Source organism: Mus musculus, chromosome 12 (genome assembly GCF_000001635.26).
Source record: "Mus musculus strain C57BL/6J chromosome 12, GRCm38.p6 C57BL/6J".
Taxonomy (NCBI): domain Eukaryota; kingdom Metazoa; phylum Chordata; class Mammalia; order Rodentia; family Muridae; genus Mus; species Mus musculus.
Window position 1 is genome coordinate 69,493,553 of NC_000078.6, and position 14,300 is coordinate 69,507,852.

The following is a 14,300-nucleotide window of genomic DNA, read 5'->3' on the forward strand; positions in this document are numbered from 1 at the left end:
TGTAATAAAAAAAAACCTAAACAAATGAAACCAGCAAACTAAACATATAATAAAAGCTGAGTGTGCATACTTGGAATTCTACCTACCCCTCGGGAGCCTGAAGTAGGAGGATTATAAATTTTGAGCCCTGCCTCAAAAACTACAATAAGATCTGAGGCTGATGAAGATGGCTCAGAGGGAAAAGGTGCTTGCTGTACACCTAACAGCCTGAGTTCCATCCCCAAACCCACATAAAGGGGGAGAGAACTGACTCTTCAACGTTGTTGTTTGATCCCCAATGCATACTACACATACATATGTCTCCCATCATGCATTGCATGCATTATTAATAATTATAACAAATACATTCAGATAAAATTAGAATTGACAAGGCACACTGCTTATATGGAGCAAGGAACTTTGTTAGACCTCCCTATAGGGATTCTAGGAACAAGGCCTGCAAACCGGATCCATGCACAGTGGACATCTCACTGGAGCTCCTCCGAACTGCTTGTTTAATTATCTACCCCTAAACGTAGGCTCTTAGTACAATAGCCATTTCATTTCCTGGCTGCTGCAGTCAACAGAGGTAGGGATGACACTGGAGAACCAAACTTTGCCTCCCTTGGCATCTGTTGCTTGGTTCTGATTGCTGCTTGGCCTTCTCAGCCTCTCATCTTCAAGAAGGCTAACCAGGGGTCTACCAGATGGCTCAGCAAGTAACGGCGCTTGCTGCCATAGCTGATAGCCTGAGTTTAATACCTGGAACCTACATGGTAGAAGGAGAGAACCGACTTCTAAAAGTTATCCTCTGACCTCCACATGAACAAACATATGCATGAAACAAATAGATAAAAAGCAAAACCTGGAGTAATGTAAGTGTTTGTTGGTGGATGGAGAGGCTAATCCGGGATCCTTCATATATAGCACTAAATACTAAGAGGGAAAGACTGGGAGCTGAAGGGCCTCGTAGGGTATGAGTTAGGCACAGAGCAGCAGCTGCTGCGTTAGTGGCCAAAACAAGCCACTAACTTAGGGAAGGAAGATCCAAGAGGTAGAGAGATAGGTTCTTCACAGACTATCAGTCACATAGAAGAGGGTTTTTATACAACAAGGAGTGGAGCGTGTGTCTTTTTCTTCTCAGTCTATGACATCTCATTTTCTCTAACTCTTTCAATTAACGTGGCATGTGTCTGGGAGTATAACGATAACAATGTGTAGTATGTGTGGGAGGCTGTAGCAAACGCACTGGCTCCACTCATTATTCAGCTGCCATTTCCCTCTGATTAACAGAACTTCAGTTGCTTCCCACCCTCCCAAAGTGGCAGCATGCCCAGTTACAAATATTTACTCCCCAGATTCCCTAACGGCTGCTGTCTTCTCCATGCGACCTATTTCTGGCCAGTGAGTGTGATCCGACGTCTCCTGATCAGGTCCTTATGAAAGCCATTGTTTTCTGAGTGAAGGGAAACAGTCAGTAGTGTGTAGTGTGTGTCCCTGTAGTGTGTAGTGTGTGTCCCTTTCCTTTCCCGATGTTCCCTCCTGTGTGGGTCACGAATATAACACACCTGGTGGTGGAGCCACCACTGGAAGTCATGAAGCCGATATGAAGGGCAGCGTAATGGAAGGACAGAATGAGGCAGGAGACAAAGCCATCACAGATAATGGGAGCGGGAGAAGGAAAGAGGATCCCTCACCCCAGAGCCTGACTGAAGCCTCTCACCAGCTAAGAATCCCAACACAATGAACAACATTCGAGGTTCATGGAGAAGCAGTGTTCCTTTATGCAGAGATACTTCAAGCAAGAATAAACAAATAGCAACCGATTACACTGAAGGCCTGAGATTATGTGACCTTTGCCTTTCCCAGCTACTCAACTGGAAGTTTCTAGGAATCTCTTCAAAATCTCCATTTATAGTAAAGAACATGTCACCCCTGCCACCCCATGCAACTCTGGCTGCTCCTAGTCTTATTTTACCAGATTGTAATCCCCTCCCCCCAAGTCAGCTCTGAAGCCATCCTACACTCCTACTTATTAAAGGGAGGACGATTCTTAGCAACCCTTTGAGATTGAATTTGAGAGCCACTAAGATGGCAAACATGGCTACTTCAAAGTCACTCAAGTGCAATGGCCCCGTGAGAAGGCAGTATCTGTGCTCACACGGCTTGTTTTTTCTCTCAACCATCTTTCATTTTAGAAATAAATTCAAGCTCTGCTTCCTTCTAGCTTTTCCTGAAACTCTTTTCTGCAGTGCAGTCAAGGACCTGCCTTTACCTGAGTGGAGTTCCCTAAAGAACGAAGGGCACTGACTTCTCAAGCTGCTGGCAGCTCTGTGTCTGACAAGAAAAACTCCTACTTGGTTAAGACATGAGGACTGTGGTTTCTACTACAGATGGATTTCCTGGGAGATAAGGCTGGGAAGGAAGACAGGAGGGTGATCACAGGGCTGTGACGTGACTATTAGGCAGATGCCAGAGAGGCCGTGAAAACTGACATGGGTTTCTGCCTTCTGTCCTATGCACGTGCGTATGTGCATGTTTGGCTGTGCCTGACTCTGAATGAGAGAGGATGTGTGTGTGTGCATAGGAATAAATGGTCTCTTCTCTACTGTTGCAATAGAACACCACAGACTGGGTACTTTCCAGTGGACAGAGACTTATTTGATGATTTTAGAGGCCGAAAAGTCTAAGATTGTGGTGCTAGCTACTGGTGAAGGTCTTCTTAATGGGCCATAAGATGGCAGAAGCTATCACGTGGCAGGAAGGAATGGAAGGAGGGAATGTTTAAATCTGCTTTGATAAGAAACCCACTCTTGGGCTGGGGAGGTGGCTATGTGTATAAGAGCTCTTGCTACACGAACCTCACAACCTGAGCTGCAATCCCCAGAACCCATGTACAGGCGGGGCAGAGTGCAGCAAGCTGTAACCCCAGTGTGCCTCTAAAGGGACACGGGAAGCAGAGACTGGGGAATGTCCAGAGGGCTGTGGTCCAACTGGCCTGGTGTACACAGCAGCAAAGAGACCCTGTCTCATCTGGTGTGCAAGGCAGTGAGGAATACACAGAAGTTATCTTTCGACTTCTGCCTGCATACACATCTGCATCTCCCCCCCCCCCCCAAACATGGACAAGGGGCTGGAGAGATGGCTCGGGAGTTAAGATGGCCAGCTGTTCTTCCAGAGGGTGTGGCTTTAATTCCCAACACCCACACAGTGGCTCACAGCCCTCTGGAATTCCAGTTCCAGGGGATCCAAACCTACAACCGCACATGGTACATAAACATATATGCAAGCTAAATACCCATATACACTTAAAAAAAAACACAAACAAGCACACAGAGAGATACACACATGAAAGAAAACAAATCTTGTGATAGCAAGCCCACTCCCATTCTAATGACGCGAAGCCATTAAAAGAGGAAAAGCCCATGAGACCATCTCTGAAGAGCCCATCATCCCAAGTCGTTGCATTGGGAATTAAATTTCTAGCACATGGACTTGGGGAAACACCCAAGCCATTGCAGAAATGCTACAGCTGGAAAACTTTAAAACAAATTTGAATCCTGATTTTGAAAGACCGATTTAATAAGCCGAAAGTGGGGAGATAATGGTCATAGCTACAACACGCACACTTAGATTCCTGAAAATGATGCTAGAATGGGAGGGCTTAGTTTCACAGCCGGGGGGGAAGGGGGGGTGTTGAGCTGACTGAAGAGGCTTTGGATGAGATCACAGAAAGCTGTGAGTGCCAAGAGTCCGGCTTTCTCTCTGCCTGCAGTGTTCAGCCAGAATCCAGACTCCTGGGCTGCCAGCCACAGCCTCCACACAGGGCATGCCCCGGGGAACAGTACCGGCTCATCTCAGAACTGGCCACTGGAGCCCCTCCAGTGGAGGATCAGGATGCCAGCCAGAGACCAGGGAGTTTAACTTGGCCAAGAAGAAGCTTGGCGGGGTCTGATAATAACTGTAATAGTCAGCCATCATCGTGTAGAAACCACACCTAAACCTAGCGTCTTCCCACAATAACCGTTTGCTCATAACTCCTCCACAGTGGGGCCAGGAGGCTTTTCTCTGTCTGGTGTGGGTTTCTGCACATCGGAGGCATGTGGGACATCCAGGGACCGCTCTACCTCATTTTCCTTCCTTGTCCTTTACAGGCTTCTCATCCACAGGATGGCAGACTGAACATGGCTTCTCAGGGCATCAGATCAGTGGGGGAGACTGCTCTAGGGCCCTCTGTGCCTGTACTCAGAATTCCTGTGGTCTTCTATGTCACCAAGTAAGTCCCCAAACAAGCCAAAGGACAACAGAGAAAGTGAGTACCCCAAAATTCAGGAATAGAACTGCTTAGGGGCTGGTTTATAGCAGTCCATCAAAATAGCTAATATTTAGAGTTCACAAAGAACAGTTATGCATGCTTGATCTTGACAATGAAACCAAATTACAGTTAGCGGTACTAGAAAACCCAAACCAGAAGATCTTCCTAATTTGTAGCACTTACCAATATCCATAGTGCAAACACTGCTACAATGACAATTTTAAACAAATATTAATTTAAATTTTATTTTCTGTGTATGAATATATGTATGTGCACTATAAATGGAACCCACAGAGACCAGAGGACAGTGCCAAATTCCCTATAACTGGGGTTACAGACAGTTATAAACTGCCATATAGATTATGAGACTTGAACCCCAGTTCTCTGTAAGAGCAGCAAATGTTCTTAATCACTAAGCCATCTATCTCTAAGGGCCCCTAAGTTTCCAAATTAAAACAAAACAAAACAAAACAAAAACATATATTTTACTTTTAGCTTATGTTGGCCTGCACCTATGTCTGTGTACCACAAGTGTGCCTAGCGCCCACAGAGGCCAGAAGACCGTGTCAGAGCCTCTAGATCTGAAGTTAGAGATGGTTGTTAGCCATCACATCCATTCTGGGATTTGAACCTGGGTCTTCTGCAAGAGTAGCCAGTGCTCTAAACTGCTGAGCCATCTTTCTAGTCCTGTAGATTGCCAATTTTAAGGGACTGATAGGAGGTCACTGGGTGTGGGTATGGGAGGCAGTCCCACAATAGTTGGCCATTGTACTGTAGGGTGGGTCATATTATCTGCTTACAGGTGACACTTACTCAAAATCATGCATTACCAATGGTGGCAGTTCTGGGACTCAGGCAAATTGTGTCCATTGGTGGCAGCATCACCCTGCCTGGTAGCATTTTTCTTCAAATATCTGAAAGGCCACTACAGAGGAGAAGTTGTCATGTAGTTTGCCCAAGAAGACAAAATCAGTCGCCTTAAGTTTCAGAGAGGGTAATGTCTGAGTCAACGTGGAGATAAAGCCTAGGACAGCAGAGACTTCCAAAGGGCACTGGATGCTTCGGGCCAGTCTTCCAGTCATCCTAAAGTGTTGTCAGTAGGGGAATAAGCCTTTGGAGATTTCTGAATTTTGGGAGAAATTAAGCTAGACCACATTGAAGCTCTATTTATCTCTTGTACTCTTGGTTGTAAGAATGTAGTGAACTCCCCAAACTGGATTCACTTAAGGCCCCTTTGAGACCAAATCAGACAAGGTGAGCAAAGAGAACCAAAAGGAGGGAGGAGGGAAGGGGAGGATTAAATCTTGGTGGAGCATGGCCAGATGAGAAGTCCCGTTTGGGGGGCCTATACGTCCTAAACAGTCAGTGTTGGCAAATGGTCGCGACTGAGGCTGGTTGTCTAAGTAAGGTCTGGGCGGTGGAGCCTGAAGACTTCTAACACCAAAACCCAATTTAATGTTATTTCAGCTCAGTCCAGATGACAGCAGATGGCTGTAGAGCTAGTGTACCTGAAATTCTGTTTGCTCTCAGTGCAGCAGAGCACAACTCCGATAGTAGCGGGCTTTAGATAATCCGATGTCTTTCTCAGGATTTAGCTTCATGCCTCCGAGATTAGCACAGCATTCGGCATTTCGCTGGAAGTAGACTCAGACACTTCTGCTCCTGGCCTTGGAGGCTTCTGTTACTGTTTTAAAATGAGATTCATGAAACTGGAAGCTTCCCTGAAGGCGAGGTCCAAACCTTGAGGACAGAATCCCAGCATTTGTGACCAGACACCCAGGACGCTGCCCGGGATAGCTCAGGCATTGCTAACTGTGTCAAGAGATGACAGAGTCACAAGGACTCAGAGCTAACAGGGAATGCTTGAGACAGTAGAGGAAACTCTTTACAGCATAAAACAGTTCACCGCCCAAATAGAGTCTCTGGGCCCTGAGGAGCTGGTATTTCTTGGTGTTGAACACACAGAAAGGAAAGCAAGAGGATCACATGACACCTGGCTCTGCTCGCTCAACAGACAGCTCCCACAGCCAGGATCAGACTACGGGGGCGTCAATATAGCCTTCCCAAATTCTTAGGTTAGAAATCGAATCCTCAAATTCATATGTTGATGCTATTTGGAGGCGGGACCTTTGGGAGGTAATTAGGGTTGGATGAGTTCACGGGTGGAGGAGGCCCCATGGTGGCATCAGTGGCTTTACCAAGAGGAGAAATTGAGTTGGCACACTTGCCCTTCCACTCTGTCACAGTGCAGCACGGAGGCCCTGACCAAATGCTGGCAGCATCCCTTGAAGTGTCCGGCCCTCCAAACTGTGTGCACAACAATTTTTTTCTTTATAAATTACATAGATTATGGGGCTAGGAAGGTGGCTCCCGTGAGTAAGAGTGCTCCCAATGCATGCAGGACTTGAGTTCAAATCCTAAGAGTCCCTGTGAAAAGGCAAGATGGGGTCCCTAGACACTGGCATGGTAGATACATGCATGTATCTGGTGTTTCTGGAATGAATTGATATAGTCACAAGTATAATTATTTATCAGTTTGTGCTTCCCAGAATGTTGGCAGATGGCTTCTTTTCGAGTATAAATAAGACGCAGAATCTTTGTACTTCAGTCTTTATACTTGAAATGACTGTTGGCTTTCAAAACATGCAATTCAAGGTTGGACACACCCTGTAGGCTTCTGTTCTATATAATCTAGAACAGGGTGCTGAGAAGAGGGGAGGGGAGGGGAGGGGAGGGGAGGGGAGGGGAGGGGAGGGGAGGGGAGAGAGACCGAAGTGCAGCCGCTGTCTTGGTTTCCATGTTTCTCTTGGCTCACTCACTCTGGGAGAATGGAGCCACCAAGTCTTGAAGACAGGCAGGCAGAGAGTAAGAGGCTGGGCCGCGAGGAGCTGTGTGTCCCTGGGCAGTCGCCAGAAAGGAACTAAGCTTGTAGCGACCACATGACTGAGTTTGCAGGCAGGTCCTTCCCCAGCAGTCTTGGTCTAACTTCAGTCTCAGCGAATGAATGATTCAGCTGAGACCACAGGCCAGAGCCGCCAGAGAAGGCAAGCCAGGTTTCTAACCAGCAGAGCTGAGAGATGACACCCAATGTTTTAAATTGCCGAGTTTAAGAGTAGTTCACTATACAATAATCAAAACAAACAAACAAACAAACAAACAGGCATTTCCTTTCTTGGTTTTGCATTTTTCCTAGGGGAAAAAAGTGAATGAGTGCTTTCACCAGAGGCCTCCAGGAAGGCTCAGCTCCAGGAGACAAAACCCAGGCAAACAATCAGCTTAAAGGAAGCTTCCCTTGAGGCCTGGGGAGAGATGCGTGGGGCTGAGAAAACTTTTCCAGGCTGTGGGAAGAGCTGCTGTGGACTCTGAACTTATCCTTGCTCCTTCCTGAACACCATTTCGAGAACATCTCTGGTGCGGATGTTAACCAGACGAACCGTACAAGCCATGCACCTCCAAGTGGAGGTTCCTCTGGCTGTTCTGAAACTTCGGGGAACAGAATGACTTTTTCAGGACTCTGGCTTTTCAGGTGAGACAGTTCCTGATGATGCTTTTTGGAGTAAGGGCTGAACAGGCACCAGGTACTGGTTTCTCATGTGCTCCTTGTTAGTCACACCTCACCCTGTGTAGAGTACAAACACTCCCAAGTCATGAACAACAGCATCCCACAAGGATGCAGGAGAACACAATCCCGTTTGGTTTTTCAAACAAACTCATTCATTGGTGGGTACAGAATTGCAGACTCCCTGATACTCGTGTGCACACCCCAAGATGAGGTCCCCTGCTCCAGGAAACCTGTAACTAAAAGCACTAGTTTCCTGAAGCTGGCTGAACTGGGTAAGGGTTTTCTATTGCCTTTGAAGTGCAGATCTGGAACCTCTGGGGAGCTTCTATTTTAAAGATACAAGAAGAATAAGGCTGTTTCCTTCCTTTTAGAAGACCGACAGGTATAAACAAACCAGGAGGGGTGGGGGCGGGCTGCCTGGTCTCTGAGGTCAGGAGCCAGCAACAGGAGCGGAGAAGCATCCCTCTGCAATGCATGACTGCGAAGTATGCAAAATCATGCCAAGTTAATTTGGTGCAGCTGGGGAGGATGGGCGGCTCTGTCAGAGTCTGTTGTTTGTGAGCCAAGCACCTCATTTCTCCAGCTGTTCATGAGCGTGTGTGTGTGTGTGTGTGTGTGTGTGTGTGTGTGTGTGTCCTAAAGGAAACAAAGATGTAGAGGAAATGAAGACGTTAGAGCCAGAAGCCAGTTTCTGCCAACAGGAACAAAGGGGACGATTGTGCTTCTCATTCGGAGGCCACACTGTCAAGAGGCACGAGACACCAATACGCACTGAGACTGTATGAGGGCCCCCGCCAAGGGAACGTCCAGATACACTCTTTCACAACCCAGGGCTCTCAGAAAGACTGGTCAGGGCGTGGCTGCTTTCGTGGTGGCCTCTCCAAGTAAGAGAAAATGCAAATATTGTGCCTGCTCTGTAGCTTTCTTCAAACCAGTGCAAGTCTTTCTCAGCGCAAGGTCACACTTTTCTCTCAATATTAGTTAAAAACAGCCCTGGTCTTGTTTCAGGAAAGCTTCCCAGGACAGTAGCCAAACTCTTACCAAACACACACACACACACACACTCACCAGTGTGGGAGGGGTGGGAGGAGGGATGACCAATCCATGTGATTTCCTGCCGGCCTAGAATTGTGCTGGAGTCAGGAGCTTTCTCCGAGGAAGAGCCAGGCAGCATTGGAGAAGCAGTGTGGTGTGCCTGAGCTCACCGGCTCTTCCAGCACCCACCTCAGGCAAGCAGTTTAGCTGCCTCACGGTGGAGGAAATACCTACTTGGTGAGTCTGAAGCAGGACTCCAGGAAACGGCTGCCTGTGGATGAGTTCTGGACACAGAGAACAAGTCTCTGGCTTTCATTTAATCGAACTTGATCCACTCCGTTAAAAAATTCAGCAATTCAGGGACAGTTGATGAGTTCCACAGGCCATGTGGCCTCCTGAGACCCCAGCCTGGCCCTACCTGCCTTGCTAGATATGCAGACAGCTGAGGTGGACAGTCTGGCTTGCCCTGGGTGTTTCCATCCTGGTGGGGTGATGTGGACATTTTGTCCCCTCCTCCCTTTCCCTCCTCTCCTCAAGGGCGGTGTGTGCATCCATTCTCACGGAATGGTCTTGGTATTGGTTATGGTGTAGGGCGGTTCTTGGGGGTTTTTATTTTTTTTAATTTGTGTGTGCACACCTGTGTGTGGAGATCAGAGGACAACTTTTGGGGATTTGGTCTCAGTTTCTGCCCTGTCGAGAGGCAGGGTCTCTCTTGTTTCTGCCATGCTGCATACTCTGGGCTGGCTGTCCCTGAGGCTTCTCCTTCCCAGCTCTTCTCCTGCTCACTGTGGCTGGGGTAGATGACAGGGCTTCACCACTGCATCTGGCTCTTGACAGGGGTTCTGGTCTTTGGAGGCAAGCACTTTACCCACTGAGCAATCTCTCTCTCTCTCTCTCTCTCTCTCTCTCTCTCTCTCTCTCGTGTTTGTTTTTGTGAATTTGACAAAAGCTAGAACTATCTGGGAAGAAAAACCTGACTCCACCAAATTGACCTGCAGATAACTTCATGGGACTTTTTTTTTTTTCTTCTTCTTTGAACCATGATTGATTTGGGAGGGCCCAGGCCACTGTGGGCAGTACTGCCCTTAGACAGATGGTCCTGGGCTGAAAGGAAGGTAGCTGAAAGCCTGGCATGGTGGTACTTGCCTAATCCCAGCGCTCAGGAGGCAGAGGCAGGCAGATCTCCGTGAGTTTAGGGGGTCAGCATATTCTACATAGCAAGTTCCAGGACAGCCAGGACTATATAAACAGACTCTGTCTGAGAGAGAGAGAGAGAGAGAGAGAGAGAGAGAGAGAGAGAAGAAATTCAGGGAAAGGAAGCCAGTATACATACAGCACTCCTCTAGGGTTTCTGCATCAGTTCCTGCCTTGAGTTCCTGCTCTAACTTCCCTTCATGATGTAAGATAAAATAAACCTCTCTTTCTCAATGCTTTCAATCATTGTGTGTGTGTTTCTAAACAAAAGAATGTCCATAAACTTTCTAACCCAAACCTCAGTCCCATGCAGTGGGCTCTCAAATCTCCATTACCAACTGGATGTGTTAGCACAAATCTGTGATCCCAATACTTAGGAGGTGGAGGAAGCTAAATAATAAAAACCTGTTTTATTTTATTTGTTTCTTTTTGTTTCGTGTGTGTGTGTGTGTGTGTGTGTGTGTGTGTTAAAGGATAGGCATGTTAGTGTATTCCTCTAATCCCAGCACTTGAAAATGGAGAAAACTCAGGATGTCAAGGTCCTTGTCTCAAACCAAACCAAACCAAACCAAACCAAACCAAACCAAACCAAACCAAACCAAACTTACAGATGGGTCAGTAAGTTAAGGTGTCAGCCACCAGTCCTGATGACCTGAATTTGATCCCCAAGACCCACAAGATGGGGGCGAGAGCCAGCTCTGGGAAGTTGTCTTCTGACCTGCACAGGTGCACTGTTGCACGTATACAAATACACACACATACTTACTCACAATAAAAACATAAATGTGCTTCACTTTAAAACAGACCAAAAAAAAAAAAAACCCCACCTGCCTCTGCCTTCGGGAATCACCGACTACGGCACCTTCAGCTCAGCTCAGCTCTGTCTAGAAGCAAATATTTGTCTAAAATATTTCCCACTCCCAATGATGACAAGGAAGTGTGAAATTTTTTTTCACCCCAACCATTCATTTCTTATTCTAACTTGTTAAGAACCGAATTGTGTTTCTCCAGAGTTCTTATGCTGTAGCCTTGACTTTGGTTGGGACCGATGCTCTTGGAGACAGGGCCTTTAAGGGAGTAACTAGGCTATTGAGGACTTCAGAGTGGGGCTGGTATCCATGAGATTGCCATCCTCATAGGAGAAGGACTGAACTGGAGAGAAGGTTTGGTGATCAAAAGCACTTACTGCTCTTGCAGAAGACCTAGCTTTGGTTTCTATCACCCACACGGTGGCTCACAACTTCCTGTAACTCCAGTTCCAAGGGATCTGATGACCTGTGTTGGCCCTGCACACATGCAGTACACACACATACCCTCAGGCTCACACACATACCCTCAGGCTCACACACATACCCTCAGGCTCACACACATGCCCTCAGGCTCACACACATACCCTCAGGCTCACACACATACCCTCAGGCTCACACACATGCCCTCAGGCTCACACACATACCCTCAGGCTCACACACATACCCTCAGGCTCACACACATACTCTCAGGCTCACACACATACCCTCAGGCTTACACACATACCCTCAGGCTCACACACATATACATAAAGTAAAGTAGATACTTGAGAGAGAGAGAGAGAGAGAGAGAGAGAGAGAGAGAGGAGGGAGCTACAGCAGAGGCCTGTCTCTCTCTTTCTTTGTTATTGCTTTGGGTCAGGGTATGCAGGATACCCACTGAGACATTCAGGTTCTTGTATCATGGAATAAAGAATTGGACCAGGGATACATGGGCAGTGATGGAGTTAGAAACTGATAAGAAAGAGAAGGACACTCACTCCTGAGAATGGAAGTGTTCAGAGGACTGGGAAAGGCCCAGCCCCTCTTCTCTGGCATGCAGGGGTGGCAAGCAGGGGTGGCATGCAGACGTGGCATGCAGGCATGGCATGCAGGGGCTTTTCTGTGCGTTACATGTTGGTACATGTGGCCCTTGGAGGCGTTTTCAGTCTTCTGCCATTGGTTTATTTTTTTCTTAATTTTTTAAATTTATTTTTTTGGTTTTTGAGACACGGTTTCTCTGTGTCTCACCTTTACATCCAGCACTTGAAAGGCAAAGGCAAGAGGACCACCATGAGTTCAAGGCCAGCTTGGACTACATAGTGAGTTACAAGACAGTTAAGACTATGTTGAGAGACCCTGTCTCAAAAAACAAAATGAAAGTAATACAGACTCTTTTGTATATGTATATTTATTTATTATATATTGTATATAATATTTTTATGTATGATAAAATATAAATTATATATATATGTTATATACAAATATTTTAATTCCTGTCTTAATTAGGGCTTATTGGTATGAAGAGACACCAGGACCATGGCAACCCTTATAAAGGAGAACATGTAATTGAGGCTGGCTTACAGTTTTTAGAAGTTTAGTCCATGATCATCATGGTGGGAACACAGCAGCATGCAGGCAGACATGGGGCTGGAACTGGAGCTGGAGACAATGCTAAGAGTTCTACATTTTGCTCTGAAGGCAGTAAGGAGAGACCATGTATGTGTAACCATACTGGATGTAGCTTGTGCATATATGACCTCAAAGCCCACCCCAAAGTGACACACTTTCTCCAACAAGGCCACACCTCCTAACAGTGACACTTCCTATGGCCAAGCACTGAAATGAAAGTCTATGGGATGGTGGGGGCGGGGGGCGGGGGGAGGCATATCGATCCAAACTACAACTTGCTTACAAGATATCATGATTTTCTGAATAATGAGTGTTTTAAGAAATTCTCTTTACATCTTGTCTCCCCAGCTCCTGCTGTTCCTACTACTCCTTTTAAACAGCTCCCTACCTGCCCCATGCAGGTGCGTTTTCTCTTTCAGAAGAAAAGGACACATTAGTCACACACCAATCACGATGCCTCTGGAACGTCCCTCTCTTCTCTTCTTCATACCTCAACTCCACGGAGACGAAAGGCTCTAGAGCAAGTTAGTCTGCCCAGCTGTGCTGTCCTCTCTGGTAGAGTGGGCAGGCCAGGCTGAGCTCTCTCGTGGGTATGTGTAATTCAGAAAGAAGATAGGGAGACTATGCCGGGGCCTAGCAAATACAGAAGTGGATGCTCACAGTCAGCTAATGGATGGATCACAGGGCCCCCAATGGAGGAGCTAGAGAAAGTACCCAAGGAGCTAAAGGGATCTGCAACCCTATAGGTGGAACAACATTATGAACTAACCAGTACCCCGGAGCTCTTGACTCTAGCTGCATATGTATCAAAAGATGGCCTAGACGGCCATCACTGGAAAGAGAGGCCCATTGGACTTGCAAACTGTATATGCCCCAGTACAGGGGAACGCCAGGGCCAAAAAAAATGGGAATGAGTGGGTAGGGAAGTGGGGGGGGAGGGTATGGGGGAACTTTTGGGATAGCATTGGAAATGTAATTGAGGAAAATATGTAATAAAAAATATTTAAAAAAAAAGAAAGAAGATAGGATGCAAACTAAACAAGCTCTCTGGCACATTGATCTTAGACTTCTCTGTCCAAAACTGTCAGAAAAGAAATGTCTGTGGCTTAGGTTACTTGGTCTTTAGTGCTTTGTACAGCAACCCACACAAAGTCATGTGCAACCTGTCCCTGAAAACCAGGGCATAAAATGTCTCTTGAAAGCTAGCCCTTGCCAGAGCCTCTCTTGCCACTCTTCCGGGCTCTCTTTTCTGGCACGTAGATTCCTATCTCTGCTTCCCACGATCACAATCACCTCCATTTTCCTCTTCCATTCATCTGAGAGTCTAAAACCAGAACTTGATCCTCCTATCAGTTAGGACAGGCAAGGTTTTGCTGCAGTAACATATGAGCCCAAGCCTCAGTGGCTCAGCACAATGACGTTTACTTGTTTGTAATCTGTTTCCCTTATGAGCAGTCTGTGGCTCTGGCAGTGTTCCAGGGTGTTCTTATTCTGCCCCTCCCCCCCCAGGCTGATGGGACAGTTCCTGTTTGGGACAGTGTCATTCTGAAATTGAGATAAAAGAAAACAGGGTTACCATGGAATGAGTTAGCAAAGCATTTGCCTAAAACTGACATATGTCACACGTCATTTGTTAAAGCTTCATATGTCCCAATCTGATGTCATCAGGGCCTGGATGTTGCGGGAAATATTAAAAAATAAACCCGCCAACTCCCAGCAGTGCCAGACCATGATTCCGCACTCCTGCCGGCCTGCCAACTCTCCACAGCTAGCCCCCCCCCATAAAATTTACAAGATG

At 46.8% G+C, this 14,300-nt stretch overlaps 1 long non-coding RNA gene across 2 annotated transcripts; it reads left to right on the forward strand.

Annotated features, from left to right (window-relative positions):
- The first annotated feature begins 3,679 nt into the window (after positions 1-3,679).
- Positions 3,680-13,189, forward strand: Gm31512. Of its 2 annotated transcripts, none has more exons than XR_381638.4 (3): positions 3,680-4,291; positions 7,488-7,820; positions 12,851-13,189. It is a non-coding gene; the product is annotated as a predicted gene, 31512 (long non-coding RNA). The 2 variants fall into 2 exon arrangements; XR_381639.4 differs by lacking the exon at positions 12,851-13,189 and having other exon boundaries at positions 3,680-3,928; positions 4,134-4,291; positions 7,488-10,511.
- Positions 13,190-14,300: the final 1,111 nt, after the last annotated feature.